The sequence below is a fragment of the Toxorhynchites rutilus genome, chromosome 2, assembly GCF_029784135.1.
Source record: "Toxorhynchites rutilus septentrionalis strain SRP chromosome 2, ASM2978413v1, whole genome shotgun sequence".
NCBI classification, from domain to species: Eukaryota; Metazoa; Arthropoda; class Insecta; order Diptera; family Culicidae; genus Toxorhynchites; species Toxorhynchites rutilus.
This window is the reverse complement of record NC_073745.1, coordinates 210,791,024-210,813,305: the sequence shown is the minus strand read 5'-3', so window position 1 is coordinate 210,813,305 and position 22,282 is coordinate 210,791,024. Positions and strand designations below refer to the sequence as shown.

Sequence of the window (22,282 nt, the reverse complement as noted above, 5' to 3'; positions counted from 1 at the left end):
CGCCGAAAAGTATACACATCGCGCTGGTGTGATCGAAGAGCAGTATGAATTTCATGTCGTCTAAAGACGACGCTCGTACACACAGCTTGTCGCGCGGATGTCGTCTATAGACGACGCTCGTAACGAAAGGGTTAAAGCTAAAATGATCAATATGCAAAACAAGACATGCTGTGGCTGTTCATTTTTGTTTAGGTGGTGAAATCCAGAAGCGGAGGGGCTTTAAGGGGTTAAAATGTTCCCGCTACGGGGACATCGACCGCAGCGGGTTAAAAGTTCTAGATTTACTAGACAAATGTCCTACTAACTATGAAATTTCTTCAAAATTTCTAGGAGATGTTGTTAGTAAATATTGCGGGAAATTTTTTTTGAACAAAGCATGAAAATTGTACTTTTTAAAACGTACTTGTGTTTGAAATTAGCTTTTTGAAGAAAATTCTAAAAGATTGAGGTTTCTTACTCCAATGGCTTTCGTTAAAAAAAAATAGTTTTTACAGCTTGGTGGTTTATGAGTTGAAATTGTTCAGAAAAAAAAAGTTTATTTTCTGTTGAGCGGTATTCTATTCTCGCAAAATTGTTGGTTGGTTCTCTGTTTTCCGCAAAGTTTTTAGCATGTACCAACAAGTTCAACAATTATAAGACCCAATGTTGATTGCGGCCGTCAAGTTCACGTTCAACAGAACGTGTTGAATCGAGGATTTCTTCAAAGAAAGTTTTCAATGATGTTGATGAGCGATGATATATGATGAAGGAGCATTCGGGTCAGAGAGAGAAAAGTTCGTGCAAAGTCAGAGAGATGACACTACTGGCGCGTATCGAGGTTATGTTTAGTTAGTATCATCTCTTGGATAAAGCCATATAAAGTTTCAGTTTGATCAGTCTATTTTTTAGCGTTTGTTATTTGTTTGAAACGATTAAATCGTTTCAATTTTTTTTATCACTACAACGCAATAGCTTACGCTCGTTTAACTTCCCCCTATTCTCTAGAATTGGGTCCCTTGCACTTTTTGCCCCAATTTAGATACGAGGGCGGTCCGATAAGTACTTAGCTTCATTGCCCGATGGTGTCAGTATTGCAAGAGAGATTACTTATCGTGTAGTACATTCTCGTAAACGGCTACTGTCAAAATTTCAGCCGAATCGAACTCGTAGTCTTGTTTTGACCATGTGTGGAAGCGGGCGTGTACGCGTATTTTGAAAAAATGAAGAAAATGGAAATTCCGCCAAATTGGTCGAATTGCTCTACGAACTGCTGCCCCATCCACCGTATTCTCCAGATTTGGCCCCGTGCGACTTTTTTTTCGTTTCCAAACTTGAAAAAGTCACTCACCGGGCCGAAATTTGAGTTGAACGAGGAGGTCATCGCCGCCACGGAGGCCTACTTTGCAGACCTCGAGAAAAAGTCTCCTTTTAGCTCGATACACTTGACCCAGCGATGTTCCAACTTCTTTATTCCATCTGAAAAATACGGATTTCGATGATACCGAGGAATTGGCTTACCTTTTTCCTATGAATGTAGGATTTTAGGATGCATTGAAGGATATCCGATTTAGATAAAATGGCTAAAGATAACTAGTTCGAGTGAAATCGAAGCGGTGTTGGAGTATGTTTGTATTTAGGGATTTTCTATATTGAAACAAACAAAAAATATTGTAGAAACTTTGTGAAGATTGAAAAAACGTCCAATTTAATCGTGATACAGTGTTAGCCATAATTCTGTCAGTGAAATCCCGATTGCTCTCAGCAGCAGTGCTGAAAATATTCACGTTCACGACATTCAAATTCGGCGAATTTCTGCCTTCCTTGTATTGATAACCTACTGCTCAAGCGAGAATCGATAAATATGAAACAATACTATCAATGAACCCCAGTGGAATGAATATCAACATCAGCTTGCCATGAAGTTCATTTTTCATTTGCATCTTCCTTTTCGTCATGGTATTCGTAAGGTCGAAAATGAAGATCATTGCGTGTTAGTGAAAATTAAAGCATAAAATTCAGCGTTACCAATTGAGAGTGAAATCGATTGATGGTAAAGGATGGCAATTCATCACACAAAATTCTTGTTTTTGGCGACTTCGGCAATGGAATGTATAGAATAACTCTTGCTACGTTTTATGAATCTACTCACGATTGCCCGGAAATTACATACACCACCATTTATATGCGCAATGGGTGACACGTTTTCAATAAAAAATCACTGCAAGCGATGAAGATCAACTTAACGTTCGTGATAATCATCTGAAATTATTGACAGTAATGTAAGTGCCTGAATGCAGGCTTTTCGAAATTCGTTCATGCTGTTTTCGATCAATATACCAGACAAAGTTCACGCGTCTCGACTTTTGTGTTATACTCATTATGGCAGATATGGTGTTGAGTTTTAAACAGAAGAGAATTCATCCGATACTGGGAAAAATCTAATTCCTTCACTCGTGAATAAATTTTGATAATTTGTGGCACTGCTCAGCAGAGAAATTTGGAGCGAAGAAAAGTGGTAACACTGCAGTCGTGTAGTTCGATGTTCCCCTTTACTCTCACTAAGTTGAGTGGTCCCATCAGTACTTGGTCGGTTTCCTAGCAACGATAAAGTTCGGTCTGTACGAGAAGCGTGTGGCAATTGTCACGTTATTTAAGTGCGGGAAAACATCAAAACAGATCTACGAGCTGCTCAAACCGTTTTCTATCAAAGAACGATTCGTGTTCCGTACACTACAACAATACAAAGAAACAGCTGACGTTGGCGATAGGCCCAAAAAGGGACGTCCGAGGTCGGTACGGCTGCACAATGTTATCTATGATGTTCATGAATGCGTTCAACGCAATCCCCTTCGGAAACAAAAACATCCATCACTCGAAATGAATTGGATAAATTAATTGGTGCGTAAATTGATGTGTGAGTCATTTATTGACACCCAGATCGAAATGAATATGTTTGGAACGATGCAAAAAACACCTAAAACGGTTAAAACGAGACTAGCAACAAGCCTACCGGATTTCATCTCCGAAAATGATTGGCCATTTGCCAATCCATCGGATTGTTCACAGCATTTATTGGAATTACCAATCGTCAAAAAATTCTATCGACGAGCTGCAGCGATCAACGATTGGCCTCAGCGTTTTCGACTCTGCGTAAAGAAGAGATGATCCAATAATTTTGCCAAAAAATGTTAATTCTGGATAAAAGTAACCTTAAATGATTTTTTTTTCTCTATTATAGTGACTTTCAACACATTCCGGCTGATTCGTCACTTTTACTTCCATTTTTTGGAAGAATGTCAGGAGTGTGACCTATATTGAACTATATTGAATATGTGATCTCTGCGTGAGAGGTATGGATGTTACCACTACGCCAGATCGCATCCTACCCTTAAATGAATGTTTTGGGTTTTTATTTCCTTTTGTTCTCGAGTTATGAATTTTACAGATATAGAACTGAATGCTTTCTAATTTGAAATGAAAAGTGAGTCAAAAAAAAAGTACCAGTTGAATATGTATATTTTACATTTATGAACAGTAGTAAGAAAAAAAGTTGATGGGTCTGGGCCTAGGGCACGGATGGGATATTGACATAGGACATAGGACTGTGATTGTGTGTAGTAATTGCATTTGAATAGAGTTTTTTATTGTTCAAAATTTTTTTCTTTTTTGATACATCAAATGGAAGCCCTGAAAAATATGCGCGAGTATACCCTTTCGAACTACTAAATCAGCAGCCAGTTAAATTCATTAAGTGCAATTTTTTACATAATCAAACAACATGCTCGATATAATGAAATCCTGGACCACAATTCCATAAAATGTTAGTAGCAAGACTTACACGATGGAACGTTAATTGAGCACGAATTGATTGGACAGCAACCTGAACTTCAATCTAATAAAATCTCTATCAACGTTTAACCTTTTGAGACAGACTCTCGTAATATATTTGGGGAATATAGAGTGAAATCATCCAATATCATCTTCAAGATCATTCCTAGATCATCCGTCCATTGATTCCGACAACTGATAATTGCCCATTATCAGTAAATCGAGAATAATTCATAAAGGGTGTGTCACAGCAAATTGTATCACGGAAAAAACGCTGTAGAAATTCGCCCAGTAGACCGATCCTTTTGAAAATTTTAGACAGTAAAATAAAAACTATTAAACAACTTTTGGCATTTTCTTTTTATTCATACTTCGAGCCCAAGCCCGTATGCTCGCACCTTCCTCTTTACCCCGTCCATAAGGTTCTGTACAACGTCAGGTTGTAGTTTTTTTTGAACATAAATCCATTTTCTCTTGAAGTCCGCCTCCGATTTGACAACTTTTGGGATCTTCCGGAGGGCCTGCTTCATAATCGCCCAATATTTCTCTATTGGGCGAAGCTCCGGCGCGTTGGGCGGGTTCATTTCCTTTGGCACGAAGGTGACCCCGTTGGCTTCGTACCACTCCAACACGTCCTTTGAATAGTGGCACGAAGCGAGATCCGGCCAGAAGATGGTCGGGCCCTCGTGCTGCTTCAATAGTGGTAGTAAGCGCTTCTGTAGGCACTCCTTAAGGTAAACCTGCCCGTTTACCGTGCCGGTCATCACGAAGGGGGCGCTCCGCTTTCCGCAAGAGCAGATCGCTTGCCACACCATGTACTTTTTGGCAAACTTGGATAGTTTCTGCTTGCGAATCTCCTCCGGAACGCTGAATTTGTCCTCTGCGGAGAAGAACAACAGGCCCGGCAGCTGACGAAAGTCCGCTTTGACGTAGGTTTCGTCGTCCATTACCAGGCAATGCTGCTTCGTCAGCATTTCGGTGTACAGCTTCCGGGCTCGCGTCTTCCCCACCATGTTTTGCCTTTCGTCGCGGTTAGGACCCTTCTGAACCTTGTATGTACGCAGGCCCTCCCGCTGCTTGGTCCGCTGGACGAATGAACTTGACAAATTCAGCTTATTGGCGACATCCCGGACCGAACTTCTCGGATCACGTCTAAACTGCTTAACTACGCGCTTGTGATCTTTTTCACTGACGGAGCATCCATTTTTGCCATTCTTCACCTTCCGGTCGATGGTTAGGTTCTCGAAGTATCGTTTTAGTACTCTGCTGACCGTGGATTGGACGATTCCCAGCATCTTACCGATGTCCCGATGTGACAACTCCGGATTCTCGAAATGAGTGCACAGGATTAATTCACGACGCTCTTTTTCGTTCGACGACATTTTTCCAAATTTACGAAAAATTGACAGTGAAGCATGGCCAACGTGATCTATACACTCTTATCTGATTATAAGCGAAAGCTGAAGATATAATTCCTAAAAATTAAATTTCTACAGCGTTTTTTCCGTGATGCAATTTGATGTGACACACCCTTTAATACACATCTTTTCACATTGTGAGCTAACGCCGAATTGTAGGCAAAAGAGATTGCTCGTTGCGTTGTGGGGGTAAACGAGTGGCTTGTAAAATCGAAAAAAAACATACCCATTGTTAACTTTTTGTTTACCATGTTCACTGTTCATGTCTTCAGCAACAAAATGCTGAATAAATTTCCTGTCTAATGGTGTACAACACAACATATGTCGCAATAACGATTTTGAGTAATCTGAGTTTGAAAACTCTTAATGAATTTTTACATTTTCCATAGAGTGGCCCCCTATATAGAAATCAAAGACATAGTCCTATGTCAAAATCATTGCGGCCCGCGGCTAAAGGGTGTGTCACATCAAATTGCATCACGGAAAAAAACGCTGTAGAAATTTAATTTCTAGGAATTATATCTTCTGCTTTCGCTTATAATCAGATAAGAGTGTATAGATCACGTTGGCCATGCTTCACTGTCAATTTTTCGTAAATTTGGAAAAATGTCGTCGAACGAATTTGTCAAGTTCATTCGTCCAGCGGACCAAGCAGCGGGAGGGCCTGCGTACATACAAGGTTCAGAAGGCTCCTAACCGCGACGAAAGGCCAAACATGGTGGGGAAGACGCGAGCCCGGAAGCTGTACACCGAAATGCTGACGAAGCCGCATTGCCTGGTAATGGACGACGAAACCTACGTCAAAGCGGACTTTCGTCAGCTGCCGGGCCTGTTGTTCTTCTCCGCAGAGGACAAATTCAGCGTTCCGGAGGAGATTCGCAAGCAGAAACTATCCAAGTTTGCCAAAAAGTACATGGTGTGGCAAGCGATCTGCTCTTGCGGAAAGCGGAGCGCCCCCTTCGTGATGACCGGCACGGTAAACGGGCAGGTTTACCTTAAGGAGTGCCTACAGAAGCGCTTACTATCACTATTGAAGCAGCACGAGGGCCCGACCATCTTCTGGCCGGATCTCGCTTTGTGCCACTATTCAAAGGACGTGTTGGAGTGGTACGAAGCCAACGGGGTCACCTTCGTGCCAAAGGAAATGAACCCGCCCAACGCGCCGGAGCTTCGCCCAATAGAGAAATATTGGGCGATTATGAAGCAGGCCCTCCGGAAGATCCCAAAAGTTGTCAAATCGGAGGCGGACTTCAAGAGAAAATGGATTTATGTTCAAAAAAACTACAACCTGACGTTGTACAGAACCTTATGGACGGGGTAAAGAGGAAGGTGCGAGCATACGGGCTTGGGCTCGAAGTATAAATAAAAAGAAAATGCCAAAAGTTGTTTAATAGTTTTTATTTTACTGTCTAAAATTTTCAAAAGAATCGGTCTACTGGGCGAATTTCTACAGCGTTTTTTCCGTGATGCAATTTGATGTGACACACCCTTTATAACGGAAATTCTAATGCGACCCACACCATGTCTATACCTGGCCACCACTGTACTACACGATAAGAAATCTTTCTGGCGAGACTGACACCATCGGACGATGAGTCTAAGTACTTATTGGACCGCCCTCGTAACCTTTTATAAGGCCACACAAATAAAAAATTGGGGAGTGTTTTTTATGTAGAAAAACAGCGATTTTAGAGCGCCGGCATAAAATTCTGTTTAAATTCGTTGAAAATGCAACAAATTTTCCACTGTACACGTTCTATTTAAGATCTACTGTTTAAGATCATACAGTTTCTTCAATAAAATCAAATCAAATGAAATTTGATGAAAAATTGAAATTTTCATTTTTTTTTTCTTGGCAAGTCTATATAATATAATATAATATAATGTAATTCCTCGCTATAAACAGTAGAATAAGTTGAAACGTTAATACACTATAGATATACCAATAGATTTGAGAATTGAGTGTTCATCAACATTGTTACGATTTCCTTATATCCCATCTTTCTCCTAAAAATATGTCTCCCTTCTAAACTCGAGTACACCGCGAGTATTCGGTTTCCCACCTTACTAACCATAGATGTAAGAAAATTGTTTATACATATATATATAGTTTTTAAATTATATTTAAGAATTCGGCTTCTTTAAACTTATGTAACTGAGCCTGTAAAAATAAACGAATTAATAGAAAAAAAAGTCTATGTAACAAAAATATATTTTTTCGACGAACTAGAAAACTCTTACTAATTTTTGCATCAAAATCTCAATGAAGTGAGCTTACAAGGAAGCCGCAAACATATTGCCTCCAGTGTTCTTGGGGCAACTATATTGCCACTATTTTTTTTCAACTGTTTCAATTGTCTTCCCAATGCATGGAATATGTTCTCTGAAATTGAAGTGATTCCCTGCTTAGTTTCCACGGCCTTATAAAGGGTTGAAAGACCTTCGTAGAACTAGCAAAATGACCGTATTCATCATGATTAAAGTTATGAGCGGTTTTATTTTTATATGATTGTGAAGATATTGTTTCGTGCCGTGACAAGATATTTAAAAGAAGGACCAATTAAAAATCGTTTTGCACAACTTCGATTAAAAAGGCACCAGAAGCTGATAGATTACTCGAAAGAGGTAATGGTGATTGATCTACATCACATACATGCGATATAGACGATTCAAAAGTAATGATCACTCCAGCTTTTGATTTAACACGTTGAGCTCCGTTGAGCTTGCTGCGGTTTCCATTCAGTCTGCATCAAGAGCGTTTACACAATATCAGTGTCGGTCCCAGTTCCCAAAGATACTTGTTGTATAAGTAGAAAATAATCAAAAATTTGACTAAAAAACAATCACATTTTGTAAAACATCCGAAAACAAACCGTATATATTTAAATTTTCCTATATTGTAATTGCCAGTCTCAGTCATTCCGTGTTTTCTTACCAAAAAGCTCAATGTCGGCCCCTAGGGACCAACGTGGGGCTTAACCTGTTTACAAAGCTGAGGATAACAGAAAAACGCGAAAACAATAAATTACTTACATTACTTACATGAAAACTCTGCCCGAGCATTGGAAACAAGTTGGACAGAGTGAAAAAGCTGTTTCCAAACGACAAATCCAATAGAAAGGAAAATTGGTAGGGGAAAGGGGGCAGTTTCGGAGAACGCTTGTAAAAATCAAGTGGTACAATTTTCAACCAAATTAAAAATATAAGTAAGTTAACAGCCAACAGCTGACATATGGTTTGACATCTCCAGGTCGTTTATTACTTACGAAAATAACACAGTGCTCTTTTTCATACACGTTTCGAAACTTTTGAGCTGGAAGTTGTAAGTATTTCCCTAACTCCTTTGTGAACGATTTAGAAATTTAAGTACACCGCCTCAGTTAGTAACTGATATGAAATGAAAAAAAACGTACATACAATGGGGAAATAGAGGTCTATTTATTAGATAAAATTATGATTTGCCTTCGGATGGTGGTGGGACACACTCGGACACTGTTTAATACCTCATAAAATTTGTATCTGATTGTTGTATACTAACAAACATCAATTTAGTCTGATTCTCAGACCTAATGATGGTTCGAAACTTCAAAAAGCACCAGCATCATTCTAGCTCACAGGAGGTCCATTGTCTTTGCTAATTTCCCAACTATCGGTTGCATAACGGGAAAACAGTTTCTCAATGTTCTGGCACATTTGAAAAAGGTAGCAAAAAGCAACGTAAACGAATCAAAAATTAATTAAAAATCAAGCAAAAAGTCATTGGACTTGGAAACAATTAATGGATGTTTCAGTTATGGGCCCTTTCAAGCAAAAGCTCTCTTTTTCCCAGAATGATTGCCTACTCAACCATCCTGGAAAAATTATTTCTATACACGACCTCTCAGGTATAATTACATCGGCTTATAATGCTTCTTTCAAACTGAGTAATATGCTAGCTGGATTCAAATTTTTTTTCGTTGTCCTAAAGTGCCCCAGGACTGTCCGAAACTGCCCCACACATGAGGTACATTTGAACAAAAAGGCAATTTTCAAAAATTCGAATCAAACATTCGTAATCGCATCAACGCACACCTTTAACACGCTTATACAGTACATTGATGTCCAAATGACAACCATGATGAATTCAGGATTTTTTTTAAGTTTACAAAAATATTAAAAATCGAGGAAAAAAGTGTTCGAATGCGCCCCCCTCTCCCCTACTACAGAGAGTTACTTCTAATTCGATAAACCGAAGCACCACTCAGTGTCGCATTAGAGGCGATTGTGACCTTTGATTGAACATGTCAACACAACGCGATGTAAAAAACAAGTTCAAATAGGAAAATCATTGAAAATCTAACAAATAATCATTAGGAAAGAGTGCAAAACACAGATTGTAGGATTCATGGGTGAAATCTGTGGTTGTGCGATGCAATAATTTTTTATCATTGTTCCTGTAGGAACGGTTAAGCGTAGATTTTAATTATATCTATTTTATATTTGTGACAATCACTTCACAGACAAAATCAAAGTTAGAAATATATTAAATAAGAATCGGTTTTGTTCTTATCAATTTCCTATTCATCGTAGAAAGGCTGTTCTCTGCATCGAAAATTGTGATCTTCGAGCCTCCGTGAAGGAAGATTTTGCAGGAGCAATTCTGTTTTTACGAGCATTTAAATTTTGATGTTGATTTTTATTGTCTAATCAGAGAAAATAGTAAACAAACGATCTAATGACAAACATGGTTTGGAATTATTTAATTTTTTTCAGCAGGAGTTGGTGAATCGGAAATTATTCAAGCAAATGAAACCAAATTAGGCATATTTAAACTTATGTAACTGAGCCTGTAAAAATAATCGGATTAATAAAAAAAAAAAATTAGGTATATTGAGGTTTTAGGGTACAATAAATGTTTATATGGTAGTTAGACTCTCCACCCTCCCCCTCCCCCTCCCCCTCTCTAAGGGAGGCTGCAATACAAATGAAACACAAATTTATGCGTTACTCAAGAATTAATCAAGCAAATGAAACCAAATTGGGCCAAAAAAACCAAAAAAAAAATTAAAAAATATTGAGGTATTAGGGTACAATAAATGTTTTTATGATGGTTAGTCTCTCCATTCACCCCCCCCCCCCTCTGTAAGGGGGAGGCTGCCATACAAATGAAACACATACAAACGAAGCCAAATTTGGCATTTGGAGGTTTTAGGATGCAATAAATATTTCTATGGTTCCCGCTCTCCAAGGGTGGGCTGTCATACAAATGAAACACAAATTTCTGCATAACTCGAAAGCTAATCAAGCACAATTTGGGATGTGATGGTTTTTAGGTATGAGAAATGTTTCTATAATGGTATGACACCCCTCCCTTCTCTGGAATGGAGAGAGGGTACACATATTTCAACCAAAAATATTCCAGCCAAACATGACAATTGAAAATTTTCGGAAACTCTGAAGGAAAAAGGGGAAATTCGGAAAATTAAATTGCCATATGTTCTATAATTACATAGTGACAAGTGCTGTTAGTCCATTTGATGTTTGCGCTAGCGTAATTGATCTTAGTTCGAAACTGGAAATGGATTTCAATGTGATGAAACGCACTCCTATATCTTCCTCTATCTATATCAATAAAAAAGGATCGCCGAATGTGTTGATAAGAGCAGAACTCGAGGAAGGAATTGTCCGATTTAAGGCTGTCTATCATATTTTCTGTATAATATGAAATTCTCTGTTTGAAAATAATCTGATATAATGATGAATTTTGGTAGAAATACTAGGAATTTTATAGTAAAAGGTAAATTCAACGGGGTCGAATAGAAGATCAACCAATGAACAGTTCTGCGATTGGACCCATGAACTTGCTCATAGTAAGAAAACGTGAATGTTTGAAGGTATTGATAACAAAAAACAAATTTTGGGCGGGACGAAGTTTGCCGGGTCAGCTAGTACTGGATAAAAAATTACCCAGGAAGAATTGACGCAGCTTGAATGAGAATCTCTCTCTCCGATTGATGTAGCACTACAATGATAGGTAGGATAAATCAGGGTAAAACCGACACTGCGGGTAAAATCGACACCCGCCGATTTTTCCAGGTAAAATTATTTTTTTTTGGAAACAGTCCACGTAAATTTTTCCTAGTAGAATTTAAGTGGATAAGTCGGAAGATTTTGAAAAATTCGATACGTTTTGTGAGCATAATTCATCTTAGATCATTGTTTAGTGGGTGGTAGGTTGGTAGGTTGTTTAGTAGCTTATCGATGCTCAAAAGCTTTGTCATGAAATTCCGAGTCCATTCGGGGTGAAATCGACACCCCGGTTTGGGTTTCATATACAGGAAAAATGCGTCCCTATTTTTTGAAGATGCCCTGTGTTTATGTTTGGAAAGCAACCCGACAGAGCTGATGGTCAGCTGAAAACAGCTAGAACCAATGTTGAGCAGGGCACGTCAACAACAAAAAGGTGCTAGAGCTCATGATATCCATCGATCAACGCTCATTGGCCACATTTCCAGCGGATGCTCACCAAAGCAGGGATAACAACTCCCGTGTTTTCTCCGGACCAGGAACTGGAGTTTGTTAGTCATCTGTTCGATCTTGAAAACCATTTCTATGAAATATTCATTACTGATTTCCGACAAGTTTTCATTCGATTTTCTCAGGGTGTCGATTTGACCCTTACAGGGTGTCACTGTTACTCGCACTCCCATTTATTTCAGCTAAAAATATAAATGTTTGCAGGCTATCAAAATTCTAGTTCTACCTAATAAATGCTCAACAGATTCTGTAGAATGGTTTTAGATAGGATCTGTTACGACATGAAGTCGAAGAAACATGGAGGGGGCGTCTTGAAAATATATGGACATTCTTAGGGTGTCGTTTATACCCTGATGCATGGCTTTACATGTTCCGGAACGTTGAAGAGGTGGAAGAATAGGTACGAACGAATGGCTTCTTCTATTTACGTTCATGGACAGTTTAAAGTTCAGAAAATCGAGGTTTTGTCAATAGTCCGACTATAAGCATTTTTGTGCATGTGCATTTTTCGAAATATGGTGCGCATTTGTACATTTTTTTAAAGATTTCTGAAGCGTGTATATCGTATCTATCGTACTATCGTATAATTTGTTAATGTGTTAGGAAACATCGATAAAATTTGGAAGAAGAAGAAGAAGAAGGATTAGTAGAACAATTTGCAAACAGTGTTAGTGCTGGTACTCCATCAAAATTAGCGAATGAAGAAACGAATGATTATTCGTAAAGCCAATTCAAAAAGGAAATATAAAACTTAGATCAATAAAACATGGAACGATACAACTTACCGGAAACGAGACATGGCTTTCCCAGAATAATCAATCAATTCATTGTGTATAATCTTATTTTATTCATTCGAAACAAAATGTCATAAAAAATAATATTACAAAACATCACTGAACAACATAGACAATCACGGTAGTTGTGAGTATGTAAGTTAGCTACCTTCGAGTCGGAAATATCCTAATATCAGCTTCGTTGCACTGTGTTAGCACTTTACATTCGTTTGTGGTGAGAATCGGGTATGCTCGTCTCGATCGTAACGTTACATAACGGTATCCTAATTCGTCTTATCTGCAAATAAAATCGAAAGAAAAAACAAGAGAGCGGTTAGTGTGTGTGTGGCGTTACCTCGCCTTTTTTACCGGTACCCTAAAATGACTTTGACTAAGCCTCTCCTGTTGTCTCCTGCGGCAGCGGCGACAACAGCAGCTGCTGAATGGTTCCTCTACGAGTTGATGATTGTGGTGAATGATACGCTGAATTCACCTGGATGTTGTCCAGAGACGTATACTTTGGAAACGGACGCACTTGAGAGTGTATCGAGGGTTGGGGGCGGCGTCGATACGATCGGTAAAGCGGGTTCACCTATTGCCGAGAGAAGTTGATTGCGACGCTCGCGTTCCTCTAGCAGGGGCAACAGGAGACTCAGTTTATTGGATAGATCGTCGTGTTGCTGCGTTTGCTGGACGCGAATCATCGATGTTGTTGGCACTGTGAGTGTTTCGGTGATGAAGGAAGTCACAACCGTTGGCGCGACGTCGGTTTCATAAATTGTGGTTTGAATGGAGCGTCCCATGAAAGTTACCGGAAGAACGATCGATTTGGTTTGGGTGAGGGTGGTGACTACCTCTTTCACGAGTGTTTTGTACTCAAGCGCGGTCGTGACGACGTATCGATATTGATTCGGGTCACCGATGAATTCGGTTGGACGCGGAGCGAAGTTAGGTTCGCCAACGCCAAGGTTTCCTAGCAATAGTTGTGACAGAAGGATGTTAGCTAACGGTGCATTGGAGAGTATCGCACTGTTCGGGCTGCCACCTCGCGTCTGAACAAATGGACTCGCCTCATAGTATGTTGTAGTGATCGTTGCTGAGAATGCAGTCTGTCGACCACGGAAGGTGTTCTGGGAAACTGAAACGGTTGTAGTTGGGGTTGAGGTCAGGATGAACTTGGTTACTTCAGCGAGACCATCCGGATTGAAGGAGGTTATTTCTTTATTCAGAACATGTACGGCCTGTCCGTTAGGGCCTTGGGTCAACGAGAAACAAGTGGTACAGATTTCTTCGATACTGGTGGTGGTGGTCTTGATCAAACTGATTTCGGTTCGCGAGTTTGTGATCACGGATACGGTTGTGTCGGTCGGTAGGTGGAACGTCACAGTCAGAGCGGGAGTACTAGGCTGTAGACTGGTGCTTCCCAGACTTACAGTCTTTCTGCGCCAATCGGAAGGTGTAGTGGTTGCGCCAAAACGATTTCCACGCTGATCTTCTTCCTTAAAGTTACGGTTGCTTCCTCCACGTCTTGTGTTGCCACGCGATTGTGTCTTACTGTTGCCATTGTATGCCGACAAAGTGAACGATGTCCTTCTGGTATTTGCGTTATAGTTTGGTTTGTAGGCTAACGACTTCAATGTGTTACGATTCCTAGACCTTGCAGCATTTCTTGTCAGTGTGCTTTGAGTTCCTGTAGTTCTTGGTCTGCTAGTTTTGATTTCATTACCAGATGCCTTGTTTTTTGACAGTAGTCTGTATTCAGCTAAATTATCTCGCAAATTTTTGTTCAATCTTGGAGTTGTGGTGTGATCAAGGTAATCATCCGAATTGTAATATCTGTTATCAACTCTGTTTGTTATTGTCTGATCCCGTTGAGTCGTTCTGCTTCTGCGATTGGTGCGGCTATTGAGGACTTGTCGTTTCACTCGGGTCTTAGTGGGTCGAATTTGATTCGCCAGCGTGTTTTCATGGTCATGCTTCTCTGCTTCTGTCAGCAGCCGGATTTCGTTGGTGATCTCACTCAGAACACTCACGTCCGGATCGTAACATTCATTATTGAGAGTCGTTTTCCCGAGCAACGATTGGTAATCCGCTAGATGGAAGAGAAGACAACGGATAGAGAAAAGAATAGAATTAGGCTGGAGATGACCACCAACAGAAGGGATATTGAGGGGTGTGTTAAGCAGAAATGGGTGAGTGGGTGCTGCGGGGTGGTTAACTAAGAGAACTAATATTGCGGGAAGAGCTCTGAGTAATAACAGTAACATGCAAGTCTGTACAAAAGGTGTTAAAGGTGTGTTCAGTGTGATAGTGTGTTAAGTATAGCAAGAACAAACGTCGCGAGAACAAATTTACATTATTTACATCACGATACACATAATAAACAATAATAGATCTGTTGAATAGAGCGTCATTATCCAATAATAACATTCAGGAAGATTCAACCTGCAAAATTGATATTATCCTGGTGGAATCAGAACTCATTGAAGGCCACATCAATCCTTTTATCTTTTTAATTTAATTCCTGATATGCCAGAATCAATGCCGCAAAAATGTTTCAGACAAAAAGTATCATCCTCAATTTCACTATCCATCATTCCACAAGAAGCGAATTGAATTGTTTCTGAGCAAACATTCGATAGTCTATTAGAATACTCCATACTCCGAGTAGACTCCCAAATGATACTGATGGCAATTGCGAGCCACATTAATTTCGAGTGTTTAATTAATTCAACAATGAAAACTTTTCAGCATATCAAACCGTTGGCCACCATGGACTGTGTTGTAGTGCTGGGGTCCCCACCCCGCCTCATCGATGGGGGAGGCGGCGAGATTTGCGGAAATTTATGCACCTACCGTTTTTATTTGTCGATCGGTTTAATTTAACAGATAAATTAATATTTTATGGCGGCGAAATGAAGAGAGAGGAAGTGCGCGACCAAAATGTGGGGCAGTTCCGTGTGTTGTTGGCGGAATGGAGTGGAGTTAATTTTGTAGCACAAATTATCCTGATAAATGAGCTGAGCTCGTTAATGGGATGGATGAGCGTTTCGATTCGGTGTGGTGGTCATGAGCCGTTAATGCAATCTGTGTTTTACGCTCATTTAGGGGTTTAATATGGAGCTCATGGCCTCATGGAGCTTCAATTTGATGGGGACGATGTGAGGTTTGCACATGTTGTAGGAAAAATCGCAATTGTTCAACATATTCGCATAACTGAATTATTTGATTAAACTTTTTATAGTTAACTACCTTTTCTGTCGTATGATGTGTTATTCAGGCATTACCTCTATTCAATTGAATAAAAACCCATAAACATCTAATGTTCATGACGACGCTTGCCCACGTTTTCTCAGTCAGGCGGATACGTTACGTTACTTCTAAATTCCCATAACAACTCATGCTAGAATTTATTTTTGACGCTATGCTGCAGTTGACTTACGTTCCGTCCAATCAGAACGCTTAAACATTTTTCTCTTAAGGGAGGAACCTACTGTAGGAAGTCGAACTTTTCCACTTTTTGGGAAGGCTTATACCTTCAGAAATGCTGAACTGAAAAGATTATTCAACATTTCATCTCGTTGAAAAGTTACAGCAAAAACAAACAGCGTTGCTTCACGAATGTTTAAACGCGTTTTTTGTTACGTAGCCGTTTTTTATATCTATTTTTTTAAACAGCGATTTTTGTTGAATAAAAGGTTAACAGTTGGCAATTTTTCGAATTCTCAAAAATCGCTACATAACAATTAAGATAATTTATTTTTACATGCTGAGAAAAATCAACCAGATCGGTCAACTGAGAAAAACGTACCACCAGCAAGGAAATATTTTAGAGAAAGAGTCCAGTCTGCCGACAACATAATAATCACTAAAGGGTGTGTCACATCAAATTGCATCACGGAAAAAACGCTGTAGAAATTTAATTTTTAGGAATTATATCTTCAGCTTTCGCTTATAATCAGATAAGAGTGTATAGATCACGTTGGCCATGCTTCACTGTCAATTTTTCGTAAATTTGGAAAAATGTCGAACGAAAAAGAGCGTCGTGAATTAATCCTGCGCACTCATTTCGAGAATCCGGAGTTGTCTCATCGGGACATCGGTAAGATGCTGGGAATCGTCCAATCCACGGTCAGCAGAGTACTAAAACGATATTTCGAGAACCTAACCATCGACCGGAAGGCGAAGAACGGCAAAAATGGATGCTCCGTCAGTGAAAAAGATCACAAGCGCGTAGTTCAGCAGTTTAGACGTGATCCGAGAAGTTCGGTCCGGGATGTCGCCAATAAGCTGAATTTGTCAAGTTCATTCGTCCAGCGGACCAAGCAGCGGGAGGGCCTGCGTACATACAAGATTCAGAAGGCTCCTAACCGCGACGAAAGGCAAAACATGGTGGGGAAGACGCGAGCCCGGAAGCTGTACACCGAAATGCTGACGAAGCCGCATTGCCTGGTAATGGACGACGAAACCTACATCAAAGCGGACTTTCGTCAGCTGCCGGGCCTGTTGTTCTTCTCTGCAGAGGACAAATTCAGCGTTCCGGAGGAGATTCGCAAGCAGAAACTATCCAAGTTTGCCAAAAAGTACATGGTGTGGCAAGCGATCTGCTCTTGCGGAAAGCGGAGCGCCCCCTTCGTGATGACCGGCAATTATGAAGCAGGCCCTCCGGAAGAACCCAAAAGTTGTCAAATCGGAGGCGGACTTCAAGAGAAAATGGATTTTTGTTCAAAAAAAAACTACAACCTGACGTTGTACAGAATCTTATGGACGGGGTAAAGAGGAAGGTGCGAGCATACGGGCTTGGGCTCGAAGTATGAATAAAAAGAAAATGCCAAAAGTTGTTTAATAGTTTTTATTTTACTGTCTAAAATTTTCAAAAGGGTCAGTCTACTGGGCGAATTTCTACAGCGTTTTTTCCGTGATGCAATTTGATGTGACACACCCTTTATATTACCACCCAAAAACATAATCAAACACCTTAATCAATCACCAAAATGTCCCTACACTAAACTATAATTCCTACATGCGAAAATAATTTCACGAAAATCCGTTATTTTGCGATCATACCCGACCATATCCCTCTAATTCTCAGCAAAAGATGGATTCTACAACAACAAAAACTTAATTTTTCGAAGAAAATTGTATTAGGTGTACCGGTACGTTTCTTCGGTTTTACAACAGATGGCGTACCTTGATTATCATTCCAGTGAATCAAATTTCCGGACAGACATTCGTTGGAAAGCTACTTTCATTGCGCGTCTTTTTCAGTATAACGGGTGTTAAATAAAAAATGAGAATTTTTTCAATACCTTTCAGTAACTCAAATAAAGAGCGTAAAATTTTCTTTCTCCAAGAAAATTGCTCTTTGGGCTCCCTAGTAAACAGTAGGCGTGTTTGGTTTTGCTAGTTTGAATTTAGTCAAAGCAAAGATGGCGTCGAAACAGCACGTGCTCCGCGAACGCATTGTAAGGTTCTGCGAAACGCATTTCCAGCAAGGAAAACAGTTTACGGTGGCACATTTTAAGGAAGAAAATGTACCTGTCAGTACGGTATATCGTATCCTGGGATCCCTGAACGTAGAGCGGAAGGTCGGAAGTAGTCGTCCGGTGACGATAATGACGAAGCAGAGGAAGACATCGTTAAAGAAGCTGTCTGACAACAAGGACGCAACCAGCCAGCGTGACGGCGGTCGGAAATATGGCTGCTCTCATGTATTGATCCATCGGACCCTCAAGATGGAAGGAATCGTCGGCAGGAAGAAGACGAGGTCGCCGGAGTACACTGAGGAGCAGATCGAGACGGTTAAATCACAGTGTCGGTGGATGACCAAAAAATACCGAGGGACGTCTTTCGTTCTGGACGACGAAAGCTATTTTCCGCTGTCCAAAACGCATATTCCAGGAAATGATAATTACTACTCCAACGACAAGTCATCCACACCGCCTGAAGTGAAATACAAGTTCAAGCACAAGTTTGAAAAAAAGGTTATGTTGTACATCGCCATTTCCGACCGGGGCATTTGAAAGCCTTGGTTTAAGCCGAGCGGTCTGGCAATCAACCAACAAATCTATCGAGAAGAGTGCCTCGATAAAATCCTGCTGCCGTTCCTGAACGAGCATCACGCGGATGGGAAGAAAATTTTGAAGAAAATACATTATGTTATTAATAAAAAATACTGAAATCGATGAAAAAAAAATTTTTTTTATATGAGATTGAAAAAATTCTCATTTTTTATTTAACACACGTTATATCAAAAAGTTGAAATGTAATCAACATAGTGTTTTTCCACTTGAAATATGTCGAATTTTGTACCAACGAGAGTGTTTCTGCGGGCAGTTTTACTTCATTAATTCAATACGAAGAAATAGCTGTGGAAAGTCATCGCATATCGGTGGAAATTTATGGTGACCATGCTCAAACTGAGCGAACATGTCAAACGTGGTTTGCCCAGTTTAAAAGTGGTAATTTTAACATGGAAGACGAAGAACGTTCCGGACCGCCAAAAAAGTTTGAAGATGAAGAAGTGGAGGCTTTACTCGATCAAGATCCGTCACAAACGCAACAAGAACTTGCAGCTACACTTGGAGTAGCTCAGCAAACCATATCCGATCGTTTAAAAACAATAGGAATGATCCGAAAGATAGGACGTTGGATGCCGTATGAATTGAAACCTCGAGACGTCGAACGCCTTTTTTTAACGTGCGAACAACTGCTCCAACGGCATAAAAGCAAGGGGTTTTTGCATCGAATCATTAAAGGCGATGAAAAGTGAGCCCGTTACGACAATCCTAAACGTCGGGTACCGTATGGATCCAGCCATGCATCAACATCGACGGCCGCGCGGAATATTTACGGCCAAAAGGTTATGCTGTCTATCTGGTGGGACCAGCTGGGTGGGGTGTACAAGGTGCCTGCGGGTAATTTTTGTGCTAGTGCGGATATGGAAGAGTATCCACAATTTTGGAAAATAGATGTAGCGTCATCTGCTAGATATCGTTGCAGCCCCTGCGTGACTGTCGCAACGTAACACGTTTTGTTGCACACGATTCCATACTAATGCGAATCGATTTGTTCCAATTCAATACTCAATTGTCCCGTCTGACCATTACGCTTTTGATGGTCAGGACTATAGGGTATAGAAATGAATTCCTTTATTGTTTTACTTTGGATATAAAAAGATAACTTGTAGAGAATACACTAGTTTTAATCTCGAACATTTACGCGTTTTGTTTCAATCGATATTCGATCCCACGAAAGTCCATATTCAAATAATTGAAGCCACATAGATATACACTGCATTTATTAAGATACAATATATTTTTCATGGAAGTGCTTTCAAATTCCAACAAGGAAACCTTACTGTTGCATGTTGTGGGGTTCGATCACATCTCAAGCTGTTACCGTTGTAGGTAGTTTGCCCAATGAATTCGAAAGAATAGCACATAGATGACACTAATAATAATTGAATCGTTTGTTTGAGAAACCCCATAAACGCCACTTTTATCAAAATTGACTTTTTGGCAGATTTTGAGTTCTTGAGGATACCTACATCGACTATCAAAATTTCAGAAAAAATTAGTTCTACGAACCCTTTTGGGATTGCAAATATTTGTTTGTTTGAGAAACCCCATAAGTCCATGCTTCCAATTATCATCATGGGCGGCGTTGAGATAGGTATACAATCTCATTCTTTGTTTACATCTGATGTTATAAGAAGCTTGGGCAACTTAACTCAATAAAAATGTCTTCCGACTCGGATTGTGTCCCAGACACGACCCTGAAACGGAGGCGTGGATTTCGGCGGACAGCAGAATACAAAGCGGAAATTATAAAAAGGGCAAGAGTACAAGGAACGGCATACAAAATTGGAAGGGAGTGGATGTTCCAGGTGTAATAGTGGAAGCGGATTGCAACTGCAGGTAGGTTTGATTGGATGACAATTCGTGAGGGTAGTCGTAATTGAACAATCTTATAATCTGGATGCACCAAAAACTGTTACAGCCTCATTCCGGAAACTGACAAACAGCGCATTTTTCGGGAATTTCGAAGCTTGAAAAATAAAAATGAACAGGACTGCTACTTGCAACACTTGATAGATCTCAAACCAATAAAGCGTCATCGAAAGAGGATTAGCCAGGATGAGTCAGGTAGACCTTCCAGAGGAAACACTTATGGATACAATGTTTCTACATTACTCAAGAAAGTCCGTGTGCTCTGAGCTGCTTTTGAAATCCTTCACGGTAAAGGGTGTGTCACATCAAATTGCATCACGGAAAAAACGCTGTAGAAATTTAATTTTTAGGAATTATATATTCAGCTTTCGCTTATAATCAGATAAGAGTGTATAGATCACGTTGGCCATGCTTCACTGTCAATTTTTCGTAAATTTGGAAAAATGTCGTCGAACGAAAAAGAGCGTCGTGAATTAATCCTGTGCACTCATTTCGAGAATCCGGAGTTGTCACATCGGGACATCGGTAAGATGCTGGGAATCGTCCAATCCACGGTCAGCAGAGTACTAAAACGATATTTCGAGAACCTAACCATCGACCGGAAGGCGAAGAACGGCAAAAATGGATGCTCCGTCAGTGAAAAAGATCACAAGCGCGTAGTTAAGCAGTTTAGACGTGATCCGAGAAGTTCGGTCCGGGATGTCGCCAATAAGCTGAATTTGTCAAGTTCATTCGTCCAGCGGACCAAGCAGCGGGAGGGCCTGCGTACATGCAAGGTTCAGAAGGCTCCTAACCGCGACGAAAGGCAAAACATGGTGGGGAAGACGCGAGCCCGGAAGCTGTACACCGAAATTCTGACGAAGCCGCATTGCCGGGTAATGGACGACGTAAGCTACGTCAAAGCGGACTTTCGTCAGCTGCCGGGCCTGTTGTTCTTCTCCGCAGAGGAAAAATTCAGCGTTCCGGAGGAGATTCGCAAGCAGAAACTATCCAAGTTTGCCAAAAAGTACATGGTGTGGCAAGCGATCTGCTCTTGCGGAAAGCGGAGCGCCCCCTTCGTGATGACCGGCACGGTAAACGGGCAGGTTTACCTTAAGGAGTGCCTACAGAAGCGCTTACTACCACTATTGAAGCAGCACGAGGGCCCGACCATCTTCTGGCCGGATCTCGCTTCGTGCCACTATTCAAAGGACGTGTTGGAGTGGTACGAAGCCAACGGGGTCACCTTCGTGCCAAAGGAAATGAACCCGCCCAACGCGCCGGAGCTTCGCCCAATAGAGAAATATTGGGCGATTATGAAGCAGGCCCTCCGGAAGAACCCAAAAGTTGTCAAATCGGAGGCGGACTTCAAGAGAAAATGGATTTCTGTTCAAAAAAAACTACAACCTGACGTTGTACAGAAACTTATGGACGGGGTAACGAGGAAGGTGCGAGCATACGGGCTTGGGCTCGAAGTATGAATAAAAAGAAAATGCCAAAAGTTGTTTAATAGTTTTTATTTTACTGTTTAAAATTTTCAAAAGGATCGGTCTACTGGGAGAATTTCTACAGCGTTTTTTCCGTGATGCAATTTGATGTGACACACCCTTTATTACACCTGAAAGAGTTCGAAGATTTCGCTTGCTGTTGGCGAAATGCAAGGTTCCAAACGATTTGAGAGGCAAATCATCTCCCGGAAACTCCAAGCCGGGAATTGTAATCGACCTAGCAACACATTTCCTCGTTTCCGGTAAAAATATCTCACGACACATCGGTCGAGAAACATCATTTAAGTGAGAAGCTTGATTTCACAATAATGTTCAATATGTTCCAAGAG

The 22,282-nt window shown here is 40.5% G+C and overlaps 1 protein-coding gene across 13 annotated transcripts in view; it reads right to left on the bottom strand.

Annotated features, from left to right (window-relative positions):
* Positions 1-22,282, bottom strand: part of LOC129764752 (C-type lectin domain family 4 member F) — a 223,372-nt gene that overhangs the window by 67,459 nt on the left and 133,631 nt on the right. For 11 of the 13 annotated variants that reach the window (XR_008741213.1, XR_008741218.1, XR_008741221.1 and 8 more), the window contains 2 exons: positions 12,890-14,606; positions 12,578-12,812 (listed from right to left, as the gene is read on the bottom strand). The exons of 1 other annotated variant lie outside the window; for it this stretch is intronic. The gene's annotated coding sequence lies outside the window, so the exon portion shown is untranslated. Of the gene's footprint in view, positions 1-12,577; positions 12,813-12,883; positions 14,607-22,282 lie in introns of those variants that run through there. One more of the 13 variants, XR_008741217.1, reaches the window with a different exon arrangement.